Source organism: Oryza sativa, chromosome 1, assembly GCF_034140825.1.
Source record: "Oryza sativa Japonica Group chromosome 1, ASM3414082v1".
NCBI classification, from domain to species: domain Eukaryota; kingdom Viridiplantae; phylum Streptophyta; class Magnoliopsida; order Poales; family Poaceae; genus Oryza; species Oryza sativa.
This window is the reverse complement of record NC_089035.1, coordinates 21361765-21375035: the sequence shown is the minus strand read 5'-3', so window position 1 is coordinate 21375035 and position 13271 is coordinate 21361765.

The window sequence follows — 13271 nt, the reverse complement described above, 5'->3', positions numbered from 1 at the left end:
CCTTCATAAGTCATTCGTGTTTAAGTCGGTTTTAATTTTTTTATTTCGGTTTTAATCTCTACTCCTCCAAATCCATAATTTTAAAAAGGCGAAAAACTCAGGCGGGAAAAGAAAACGCGCACAAAAAACGCGAAAGAAAAACATGGAAAAAAAAGTCCGATTCGTACCGGAAACAAAAAAAGTGGCAAAAAATGTTGAGTAAAAAACAAAAAGGTCGACCTAAAAAATAAAAAAATCGCCGACTCCAAAAAAAAAAAATAGTCGTGCGGAGAAACCGATTGGTATTTGTCCGTCTCTTTTATCCAGCTTTTTTTTTCCACTTCTCTTTTTTCTTCCATCCGGCTTTTTTTTCAATGTTCTTTCCGGTTATTTTGCCATCGTCTTTTTCCTTTTATTCATTTTTTTCGTCCCTATTTTTTATTCGTATTCTTTTGCAAGCTGAAGGGTGTGCGCACATGGTTAAAATTCTTTTTTTAATCTACTCGGTTTTTTCCGTCGTCGGGCTGAACCCTAGCACTATGCCACCACCGCCACATCTATCAACCTCCTCACGCTTTTTCTCCTCCAATCTATTGTAAAAATCAATTCTCCACTACTCCATCATCATTTTCCATATAATTTATCTTTTCAGTTCCGCTTTAATTCACCAGATTCAATATCTATTTAAAAGTCACCGTTTATATCCCACAGTTTTGTGGATTCACTCCAATTTTAATAAAAATGAAAAGAGGAGATTGAGTGAATCAAAAGCCCTCAACCAATTTTGAGAGATCGAGAAAAATTTGACCGGATTTAATGGGAGGATCGGTTCTGGCATAGTACTACACGGGACTGTCTTCCGGAGGTTGAAGATGGCAGCCGACTGTGCAAGTTAGGCCTATAGTTCTATTTTTGTGCTAGGTTAAAGAGAAGCAGGCTGTGGAGATTATGGATACCCCATATCTACATGACAGTTATAATTTAGTCGGATATACGGTACCAAATATATATAGAATATCTTTATGAGGACTCGGGTTAGTTTTTAACTTGTATGTCAAGGAAATACCTGAGATCTTAGTCGGTTACGATTGTATTTTATTTGTAATTACATATTCCGTTAGGGATATGGACTGTACTTTGTAAAGCGGACTCCTTCCCCTATATAAGGAGGGTCCGTGTGCCTCTCGGGGCACGATTCTTTTTCCCAGTTTATACAATTAATAACACACTCGGCGGAATCATCCCCGGACAGGAGTAGGGTATTACTTCTTGAATAAGAAGGCCTGAACCTGTATAAAATTCTTTGTCTCCAAACCCATCCACTTTCCTAGCTTGATAGCCACCCCCTTTTATTATTGCCGAAATCTTGTTTCGACAGTTGGCGCGCCAGGTAGGGGTAGCGTCAAGTTTTTGCCGACTAAGTGCGATGGGTTCTGTCTCCGGCATCGACGACTTCGCCTTCCTCCCAGGCAGGCGTTCCGGTTCGGCAGCCTCAACTTCATCACCAACGACTTCGGCAAGATCTCTCTCCTTGACTTGGATTCGAACCAGTCGGGAAGAGATCAGGTCCCCGCACCGTTCGGTATTCCGAACTCGGCCGAGGCGTACTCCAAGATCATCTCTCCCGAGTCGGCTTCAAACCACTCGGACGAGACCCAATCTACTCCACCGCGACCAGATCAAGACGACGGGTCCTATCCCTCAATCCTGATGAAACTTCCTGATGATTTGGCTGCTGTCTTCACAGCCAAGACATCTCCCACTCGAAGATCTAGGCGAGCTCCGGCTTCGGCCCCGATCCAATCTAGATCCAGGGAGGTTGGCGTTATACTCCAACCTCTTAGGACAGTCTCGACAGAAGAGTTGGATGGCTACCTCAGCTCCCCCGGCGTCGGTTCTCAACCAACCGAGGTCCTCAACTACGATGACTTCGGCTACCACTACGACCACAGCGACCTCGACAACTTCGACGACAGCTTCGAGGATAACTACACGCCCCTCTTCTTCGGCGTATTCATGGCTGACAACGAAACGGAGGAACAGCGCCGAGCCCGAGAAGCGGACCAAGATTGCGCACGGCAAGAAGCTGAACGTCGCCGACTGGAGGAAGAGCGACAGTGACAGGGGCGAGAACGACTACAGCGTGAGCAACAAGATCGCGAACGGATTGCAAAGGAGGCTGAAGATCGACGGCAACGCGCCTTGGAATCAGGGCGACGAGCGAGAGAGCTCATTGAGCAACAAGACATCGATGGAACAGCGGTCTTTCGCACCCCCAGCAGAACGCGGTTGCAGCAATCACTCTCCTCGACACCCTCCTCAAGGAAGACGCACTTAACCAAGCTGATCATGTTGTCAAAATCTTGAACCAGACGAAGACTATAATCGCTGCCTCGGTCCCAGCCAACTCCGCAAGCACCTGCACCCCGATTGGTAGCCGAGTCCCTCATCTTCGATCTCAAGACTATCACCAGCCAAGCCTCAGCATTGCCGGCGCCGGATCTAGTCGCAGAAGCAGGGGACATGATGAACGGTCTGTTCGTTCGCCTCCCGAACGATATAGGGAGCGTCGAGTTGAACGACCATACTCCCCACATCGAAGGCGCCCCATCGATCTTCGCGACACCATCAACCAGCACCGCGCAGCAAGAGGCCATCATTCACCGGATCGCTACGACGACGATGTGGACGGAGTTGCTGCCTTCACAAGTGATTTGCATCGAGTGGATTGGCCAGCTGGCTTTAAGCCGACTGGAATCGAGAAATATGACGGCACCACCAACCCTCAGTCTTGGCTCACCGTCTATGGTCTCGCAATCAGCGCAGCAGGAGGAGACAGCAAAGCCATGGCGAATTATCTACCTGTGGCCCTAGCGGATTCTGCCCGGTCATGGCTCCACGAGCTACCCCGCGGCACGATCGGATCATGGGCAGAGCTACGCGACCACTTCATAGCCAACTTCCAAGGCACTTTTGAACGGCCTGGTACACACTTCGATCTCTACAACATCATTCAGAAGTCTGGAGAGTCTCTTCGAGATTACATTCGACGCTTCTCTGAGCAACGCAACAAGATCTCCGACATCACCGACGACGTCATCATTGCCTCCTTTACTAAAGGCATTCGCCACGAGGACCTAGTCGGCAAGTTCGGACGCAAACCTCCCAAGACGGTCAAGCAGATGTTTGAAAAAGCCAATGAGTATGCCAAAGCCGAAGATGCTATCACGGCGTCCAAGCAGTCGGGCACCACTTGGAAGCCAAAGAAGGATACGCCGACCGCAGGAGGGAGTGGAAGTAACAACCACAAAGATCGCAAGCGTAAGCCCGAAGAACTTGTGGTGACAACCTCTCCGTCTTCCCGACAACGTTCCCGCGTCAACACATTCGACAAGATAATGAACTCCCAATGTCCGCATCATCCCAACTCCAACCACGTGGCCAAAGACTGCTTCATCTACAAACAATTTGCGGAGCAATACGTCAAGAATGCACGTAAGCCCTCAGACGGAGATCAAGGCACATCAAAGAAGAAAGATGATGAAGACGATGCCCCGACTGGTTTTCAAGACCATCGCAAAGAACTCAATCACATCTTCGGCGGACCTCTGGCTTATGAGTCTAAGAGAAAGCAGAAGTTAACAGAACGTGAGATCAATGCGGTTCAGCCCAACACGCCCCAATACCTTCGGTGGTCAGAGATAGCAATCAAGTTCGACCGCTCGGATCATCCCGACCGAGTGGTCCACCTGGGGCGGTACCCCCTGGTACTAGACCCAGTGGTTCGCAATATCAAGCTCCGAAGAACTCTCATCGATGGTGGCAGTGCATTCAACATCCTTTTCGCTAAGACCCTGGACGATATGCAGATTCCTCGCACGGAATTAAAGCCAAGTAATGCACCCTTCCACGGTGTTATCCCAGGATTATCAGCCACACCACTCGGCCAGATCACTCTTCCGGTTACCTTCGGCACTCGGGAGAATTTTCGCACAGAAAACGTTTGTTTCGAAGTTGTTGATTTCGAGACAGCATACCATGCTATACTCGGATGACTGGCTCTAGCCAAATTCATGGCCGTCCCACACTACACCTACATGATGATGAAGATGCCTGGTCCTCGAGGGGTCATATCACTATGGAGCGACATCAAGCAAGCCGTCACATGTGACAAAGAAAGTTGCGAGATGGCCCAAACCCACGAGATCACTCTTGCTCGCGAAGAGATCTGACTGGCTGCGACCACGGCAAGCGAGGGAGAAGTGCCTGCAACCAAGCTGACGAAGACCGAAGAAAGCGATGCTAAGACGAAAAAGATTCCCTTAGATCCCTCCGATCCTGATAAGACTGCTGTAATAGGCGCTGAGTTAGATTGTAAATAGGAAAGCGCGCTCATCACCTTTCTTCAAAATAATAAAGATATCTTTGCATGGAAACCATCCGATATGCCGGGTATTCCTAGAGAGGTGATTGAGCACTCTTTACATGTTAAGGAAGACGCCAAACCCATCAAGCAACAACTCCGCCGTTTTGCACAGGACAGGAGGGACGCGATCAAGGAGGAATTAACCAAGCTATTAGCAGCGGGCTTCATCAAGGAAGTCCTTCATCCCGACTGGCTGGCTAACCCAGTTCTGGTTCGGAAGAAGACCGGACAATGGCGCATGTGTGTCGATTACACCGACCTCAACAAGTCTTGCCCTAAAGATCCTTTCGGGTTACCTCGCATTGACCAGGTGGTTGACTCAACGGCCGGCTGCGAGCTACTCAGTTTTTTAGACTGCTATTTGGGATATCATCAGATCCGACTGAAAGAATCCGACTGCTTGAAGACCTCGTTCATAACGCCCTTTGGGGCCTACTGCTACATCACCATGCCCTTTGGATTGAAGAACGCAGGAGCAACCTATCAATGCATGATTCAAAGATGTTTTTCAACTCAGATCGGTCGCAACGTTGAAGCTTATGTTGATGATGTAGTCGTCAAGACCAAGCAGAAGGATGACCTGATCACGGATTTAGAAGAAACTTTTGCAAGCATTCGTGCTTTCAGGATGAAACTAAACCCTGAAAAGTGCATCTTCGGAGTACCGTCAGGGAAGTTGCTCGGATTTATGGTATCTCAAAGAGGCATACAGGCCAACCCGGAGAAAATCAACGCCATCCTCAACATGAAACCACCAAGCTCCCACAAAGACGTCCAAAAGCTGACTGGTTGCATGGCGGCGCTCAGTCGGTCCGTTTCACGACTCGGCGAGCGGGGGATGCCCTTTTTCAAGCTGCTGAAGAAGACTGACAATTTCCAGTGGGGTCCCGAAGCACAAAAAGCCTTTGAAGACTTCAAGAAACTTCTCACTACTCCACCAGTTTTGGCCTCGCCACATCCGCAAGAACCGCTGCTGTTATACGTGTCGGCAACCTCTAAGGTTGTGAGCACGGTCCTGGTTGTCGAACGTGAAGAGGAAGGCCATGTTCAAAAAGTCCAACGACCAATCTACTTCGTAAGCGAGGTTTTGGCCTACTCCAAGACGAGATATCCTCAGGTTCAAAAGTTATTATATGGTGTCTTAATTACCGTCAGGAAATTATCTCACTACTTTCAAAGTCACTCGGTCACGGTGGTCACATCGTTTCCACTCGGGGATATACTTCATAACCGCGAGGCAAACGGACGGATCGCGAAGTGGGCCTTAGAATTGATGTCTTTGGACATATCGTTCAAGCCACGAACTTCGATCAAGTCACAAGCTTTAGCTGATTTCCTTGCCGAGTGGACCGAGTGTCAAGAAGACATGCCAGAGGAAAAGATGGAATATTGGACTATGCATTTTGATGGGTCAAAGAAGCTTACAGGCACTAGAGCTGGGGTCGTCTTAATTTTCCCGACTGGAGAAAGACTGAGCTACGTATTGTGGATGCATTTTTCTGCGTCCCATAACGTGGCGGAATACGAGGCGCTACTCCATGGATTAAGGATTGCAATCTCTCTAGGCATTCGCCGACTAATCGTCCGTGGAGACTCTCAGTTGGTTGTTAATCAAGTCATGAAAGAGTGGTCTTGTCTAGATGATAATATGACTGCTTATCGACAAGAGGTGCGCAAGTTGGAAGATAAATTCGATGGACTTGAGCTCACCCATGTCCTCCGACATAACAATGAGGCAGCCGACAGACTGGCCAATTTTGGTTCAAAACGGGAAGCAGCCCCTTCTGATGTGTTCGTCGAGCATCTTTATGAACCAACCGTGCCCAGAAAAGAAGCAATTGAAGCCACGAATACCCGAGGCGTAAGCATAATTAAAGCCGACTGGAGAGAACCTCTCATAAAATTTTTGACCAAACAAGAACTCCCTCAGGACAAAAATGAAGCCGAGCGGATTTCCAAGCGCAGCAGACTTTACATTATTCATGAGACTGAGCTGTACAAGAAAAGTCCATCAGGAATACTGCAGCACTGTGTGTCTTTGGAAGAAGGGAGACAATTGTTGAAGGATATACATTCTGGTATTTGTGGTAATCATGCTGCTGCACGGACCATTGTCGGCAAAGCTTACCGGCAAGGTTTTTTCTGGCCTACAGCTGTGTCTGATGCTGACAAGATTGTGCGGACATGCGAAGGTTGTCAATTTTTTGCCAGACAAATTCATCTGCCAGCCCAAGAGTTGCAAACCATCCCGTTGTCCTGGCCGTTTGCGGTCTGGGGGCTTGATATGGTCGGCCCGTTTAAAAGGGCAGTCGGCAGTTACACGCATATCTTTGTGGCTATCGACAAATTCTCCAAGTGGATTGAGGCTAAACCGGTCATCACGATCACAGCAGATAAAGCTAGAGATTTTTTCATTAACATTGTGCATCGGTTTGGGGTACCTAATCGGATCATCACCGATAATGGCACTCAATTCACTGGCGGAGCATTTAAAGACTTTTGTGAAGACTTCGGCATTAAAATTTGTTATGCCTCCGTGGCACACCCCATGAGTAATGGACAAGTTGAGCGCGCCAATGGCATGGTACTTCAAGGGATAAAAGCACGAGTTTTCAACCGACTACGTCCCTATGCTGGCAAGTGGGTAGATCAGCTGCCGTCCGTACTTTGGTCTTTACGCACTACTCCCAGTCGGGCTACCGGCCAGTCACCGTTCTTTTTGGTTTATGGTGTAGAAGCAATGTTGCCGAGTGAAGTGGAATTTGAATCACTACGATTTCAGAACTTCAACGAGGAGCGCTATGAAGAGGGCCGAGTAGACGACATCAATCGACTAGAAGAAGCCCGTGAAGCAGCTTTAATTCAGTCGACTCGGTATTTGCAAGGGTTGCACCGTTATCATAATCGGAATGTTCGATCGCGAGCCTTTTTAGTCGGCGACCTGGTTCTGAGGAAAATTCAAACCACACAGGATCGGCATAAATTATCTCCCTTGTGGGAAGGACCGTTCATAATTGCTGAAGTCACTCGGCCAGGTTCTTATCGACTAAAGCGCGAAGATGGTACTCTTATCAACAATTCTTGGAATATTGAACACCTTCGTCGATTTTATGCTTAGGCATTTCGTTTGTATCTTTCCTCTTTGACTGCTAACTTCAAGCTTTTCCTTGAAGTTTTCAGTTGGGGGGCTACCATGATAATAATGGAGTGTGATTTTTATCAATTCAATTTGCTTACTTGATTTATCATTGTCCTGCTTGGTCTTTCGACTTAGTCAATGAGGACTGAAGGTTTTTAATAGTTTTTGCGGGTTTTAGGCTCAATAAGGCTTGACAAAGGCTTTTAAGAAATCAGAAGCTAAGTATGGAACACCAAGCATAGCATAAATTCATCAGTATTGTACAAATTAAACCTCCATCATCATTAATCATCAAAATCATTGTTATATCAATCAGTATCAGTTTTTTCATCATCAGAATTATCAGACCCAGTCGGCCGAAGGTCGACATCTTGGAATCTCTCAACCACGTCAGCAGCAATCTTGTCAGCGGCTTTTATCGCATCATTGATGAGGTCAAGAGCAGCTTCTTCGCTCGTCCCGTTTGCAAAGCCATCAATGGCATCAATGTCAACTCTTGGATAAAGGGATTTGGTCATCGCCAACGCCAGACTTGCTCCCATACTTCCAGCTTCTTTGATGTTCTTGAAGTAAGTATCCGGAGCGACTCTCAGCTTGTTGAAGATTTCGGCAGCATCAAGTGTACTCGGACCGGCGTTATTGAAGAACATGGCTTGGATGAGTGGAGTAGCAGCATTAGTGACTTTATCCCTGGCCCCTTCAAGCCTATTGATCTTGTCAACTAAGACATCAAACTGTGCCTGGGACTTGATCTTGCGGTCTGCATCAACAGATTCACATTAACGAATCAGCATATAGAAGATAATGGCTTTTGAGGTATTGATTATTGGTACCTTCAACCTCCTTTAAAGCTGAGTCCCTCTGTCTTGCCAGTTCTGCCTTATCATTTTCCAGAGTTTGAATCTGCTTCTCCAGTTGAGATATCTTGGCAGCTTGCACTACATTGACTCTGGTTAATCAAGATTACAAAGATAACAACATAAGTTAGTTGGGCAGAGTTTGTGTGTACCTTTTGATGAGCCGCTCAGTTCAAAATTGGATTCCTGGAGCTCAGCAATCCGATCCCTCAGATCATGTTCATTCTTCCTGGCAAGCTCTTTTGTCTCCTGCAGCTGATTCCTGGAGGCTTCGAGGGTCCCGAGATGAGGGACTAACCTCTCTAAGGTTGCCGTTTTAGCTTCGTTCCTAAGATGAATCCTCTGCAAGACAGTTTAATTAGCGCCTGGACTAAATGGCAAACGAGATGGTTGAGATCAGGCGCCAAAGAGCTTACATTTACAATGCGGGTGGCTTGGCTGATCGCCTTTTTCAGCAAGCATACTTCTTCATCTTCTTTTTGCTTATTTATTACAATTCCTTGAGGCTGCATGTTGTCATCCCACCACTTGACCAGGATGGGAGGGCGCGAATCCTCAGCTGCTTGTATCCGGAGGATCTCTTCTTCATCACCAATCATTGGCCCTAGTGTATCCATGAATAAAGATGAGGCGATCAAATAAAGTCTGTTGGATCGAAATGATTTCAGATAGTGTGTTTACCTATGATGATTCCCGGTCGGGGACGAGTGGACTCTTGTGTCTTCACGGGAGATCTGGTTTCTGAGTCATTGCCAGCATCCTTTCCGGGAGGACTGTTTGTTTGAGCTTCAACCTCGGGAATTTTTTGGCTTGGCCCTGCATCCGACTGGTTTCCAGTCGGGGGCTCCTGGTTAACTCCGACTCCAGCTTCGGCCGACTGGCTTGCGGTCGTGGGTTCGTTGCTGGGTTTTACATTGTCGCTGGCCTGCGGATTATCACTCGGGTGATCTTTTGCAGTCGGCTCGGTTTCTTTTGAGGAATCTGCTTCCATATTAGTCGGGTCAGAGTCTTTCTTAGAAGGATCTATGTCGGATGGTTTCCTACAAGTTTTGCTATCGGTGTTATTTTCATGATGAGAGAATATTAATACAAGGAAGGTTGTTATATGATTTGTACCTGGAAGACTTTCTAATTTTTGGTACAGGACGACTGGAGGTTTTCTTCTTCAGATTAGTTGGCTTCGGAGGTCTTCCGGTCGCTCCTTTATCTCTGAGCTTTCCGGTATCATCGCCTTCGTCGTCACTTAAAACTAGCTTCCTCTTGCGAGAATCTGACTGGCCGATTGGATCAGAAGCACTTGGTTGGGTTTCAGACCGAATTTTTGGTCCTCCTCTTCCCTGACCAGTTTGGCGGCGAGGTGATTGGTGTTGAGCGATTGGGGGATCCGACTTCATCAAAGCAAATTCCTGGGCGTGATATCCTTTATTGTTAACTGATTCAACAAACAGATAAGACCGTATTTTGTGGAAGGTTGGAACGTTTGAATACATACCGGTGGAGGAGGATTGAATGCATTGAACGGTACGACTGGCAGCAAGTGTGAATAGCTGACAACGATAGCATTTGAGAAGATCTTATACATCTTTTCCTTCATGACCTTGAAGTCAAGAGAGTCAGGATCTTCACGATTTGGGTCATGTTTGCCGTCAAACTCAAAGGCTGTGCGAGATCTCTCTTTGATTGGAGCTAACCGACACTTGATAAAGTGCTGGGTGATCTGTTCTCCTTGAAGGCCTTGTTCTTTTAGCTTTATCATCCTCTCCATCAGTTCCACTGCTTGCGCAGCTTCATCTCCCATTGGCAGTGAGTTCCAAGTATCCCGATAAACTGTAGGAAGACAGGAGTACTCGGGGAGAGCAGGCTCAGGGTTTTGAACATAAAACCAATTTGTGTGCCAGCCTTTGTTTGAGGTTTTGAAAGGCATAGAGAAGTATTTTTGGCTTAAGGTTCCCCTGAGTTGGAAACCAGCCCCCCCAACAACACATGGTTTGCTCTTGTTTGGCTGGGGCTTGAGGAAGAAGATGCGGCGGAACAAGGCAAAATGAGGCCTAATGCCCAGAAAAGCTTCGCAGGCATGAATAAAATTGGCAATATGCACTATGGAGTTTGGATTCAGATGATGCAAGTTGATTCCATAGAAATTTAGAATTCCCCGGAAAAATCTTGAGGTTAGAAGGGAGAAACCGCCACAGAAGAAATGAGCAAATACCACGATTTCATGCGTATTGGGGGTTGGGAATGCTTCGCCGAATGCCGGTCGCCACCCGATGATCTCCTTCGTCGGAAGAACGCCGTGTGCCACCATCTCCTTCAGATTATCTTCCGTCACATCGGAGGGCGCCCACTGACTCTCGAAGCTTTCTCTTTCTTCCGCCATGAATGTGAACTGGATGGTTTAATTTGGTCCGAGATATGGCTGGAAAAGGATGAGGAATCGGAGCAGTGGACGCGGGGAGAAATTTCGTGAAGTTTTTGAGGATGGATTGGAGCAGATCGATGAACCCTAGCTCCGACGGTGCGGTTTGCTACTGTAGCGAGGAGTGGGGAAATGTCGAGAGTCTCGGCGGGGAAGACGAAGCGACGCTTGGACTTTGGTGCTTTGTTAGGGTATCGGGAGTACTAATGGGCCTAGGCCTGTACAGTACTTCAGCCCAATATTATAATCAGCGTGGCCCGTTGTGATCCCTAGGGACTTAGGCGCTTTTTGCTTTGGCAATTTGTCCTCACAATGATGTGGCTCGATGCTGCTAAAATCCTTTTTAACGCGATTCAATAATTCTTTGGAATTATTATGATGCACATAAAAAGGTGCCCGACAGAAAGGTGTTATACCGTTTTTGTAAGCTTTCTTAGGCTGCAAAAGCTGTTTGGGTCGATTTAAGATGACTGGTTTATTAATAGTCATTCTTTTAGCATGTTATATGCTTATCTTGGTTATGGTAAGAGTCATAGCCTAGGCTATTAAACTCGTGAATTACCATGATTCCTTTTATCATGCTTGGTGGATCATTTTAAGAGTTTCTTACTCGGATTCCTATCAAATATGTCTATTTTTGGACCTTTTGAGTGTTTATCACTCGGCCCTTTTTGTATTTTTTATCCTTGATATGTTCAAGTTGAGAAGCAGTCGGCTGGGTATTTTACTGACTACCACGCGGCGTGCTTCGCTATAAAACCACTTGGTTCTTGACTACATGTTTAGTTTTTCAACTAACCACATAGTCGGGGGCTACACCTAATTAGGTGCATCTACTCGATGCACCATGTTTTATTTTCGCCCTTCACAGTCTTTGATTTTAGCACTCGGCAGGCTGGAGCAGGTTGAATTGAAGCACTCGGATTATTGTTTTTTGTTCTGAGATGGCTATTTCGTCGACTGCAAAGGTCTCGGGGGCTACTGTGGAGATTATGGATACCCCATATCTACATGACAGTTATAATTTAATCGGATATACGGTACCAAATATAGATATAATATCTTTATGAGGACTCGGGTTAGTTTTTAACTTGTATGTCAAGGAAATACCTGAGATCTTAGTCGGTTACGATTGTATTTTATTTGTAATTACATATTCCGTTAGGGATATGGACTGTACTATGTAAAGCGGACTCCTTCCCCTATATAAGGAGGGTCCGTGTGCCTCTCGGGGCACGATTCTTTTTCCCAGTTTATACAATCAATAACACACACGGCGGAATCATCCCCGGACAGGAGTAGGGTATTACTTCTTGAATAAGAAGGCCTGAACCTGTATAAAATTCTTTGTCTCCAAACCCATCCACTTTTCTAGCTTGATAGCCACCCCTTTTATTATTGCCGAAATCTTGTTTCGACACAGGCTAAGTAGAGGGGTAGTGGGCTAGGCCGAGACTGAAAAGGAAGGAAGAAAATGAGTTTTTAACACAAAACCAAAGAGTACATTGTATAGCAATCCAAAAACATTTTTACCCGTTGCAACGCACGGGTATTTTTTCTAATAAAGAAAAAATGCTGCTTGCTCAGCTCTTGTATGTCTGAAGTTCACCAGTCACCGCTGCCTTTTTTTATTTTTTTTCTTTTCTCTTACTCTTCTAATATTCTTTGTAAATGATGTGTTCTATTTGTAAATTTATTATATTTTGAATTTGGAAAAAAATGTGTAAAGAAGTATATCTTATAGAGCTATACACCTTAACATTCTTTTAAAAATTGATATATTCTATTTGCAGATTTATTTTATTTTGAATTTGGAAAAAGAATATGAGATGAAGTATGTACTGTACGATGAAAACATTATCAATCATTCTCTTTTTCTTTCTTTTTTTTTTGTCTTTTATTGCTTCTTCTCCTGGATGGCATCTGACAGCCGTCTGCGGGCGGAGAAAAGGGCGTTCGGAGGGAGCGCTGTGCCGGTGGAGAGGGAGAGGCTGCTGCACACAGAGAGATCCAGCGTGCGGAGGTCGGTGTCCGCCATGGAGCGCATGAGCTCGGCACCAGAGATGAACGCCGTGTGGCGTGGCGACGGGGGAGAGGAGCGGCACGGCGGCGGCCGGCGGGAGAGAGGAGGGCGCCTCGCCGGCCTCCCCGCCTCTCCCTCTTTGTCATCCGGTGAAGAGATGGGGAGATAAAGTAGGAAGGCCGAGGTTGCTCCTTTACTTTTTTAAGATCAAACCTGCCACGTGAGCACCATGTCAATGCCACATGGACGAAGACCTAGTTAAAAGAGTCATGTCAGATAAAATCGGGGACAAAACTACTGAGGTATGTTGTTTGCACCGTTTTAGTAAGTTGGAGCACGGGTTGCATCGAATCAAGGACGAAAATCAGACCACCATACCATGTACAGCCCACATATCAAAGGTTAACAGAAGAGCCCACCTAGTCCACCTT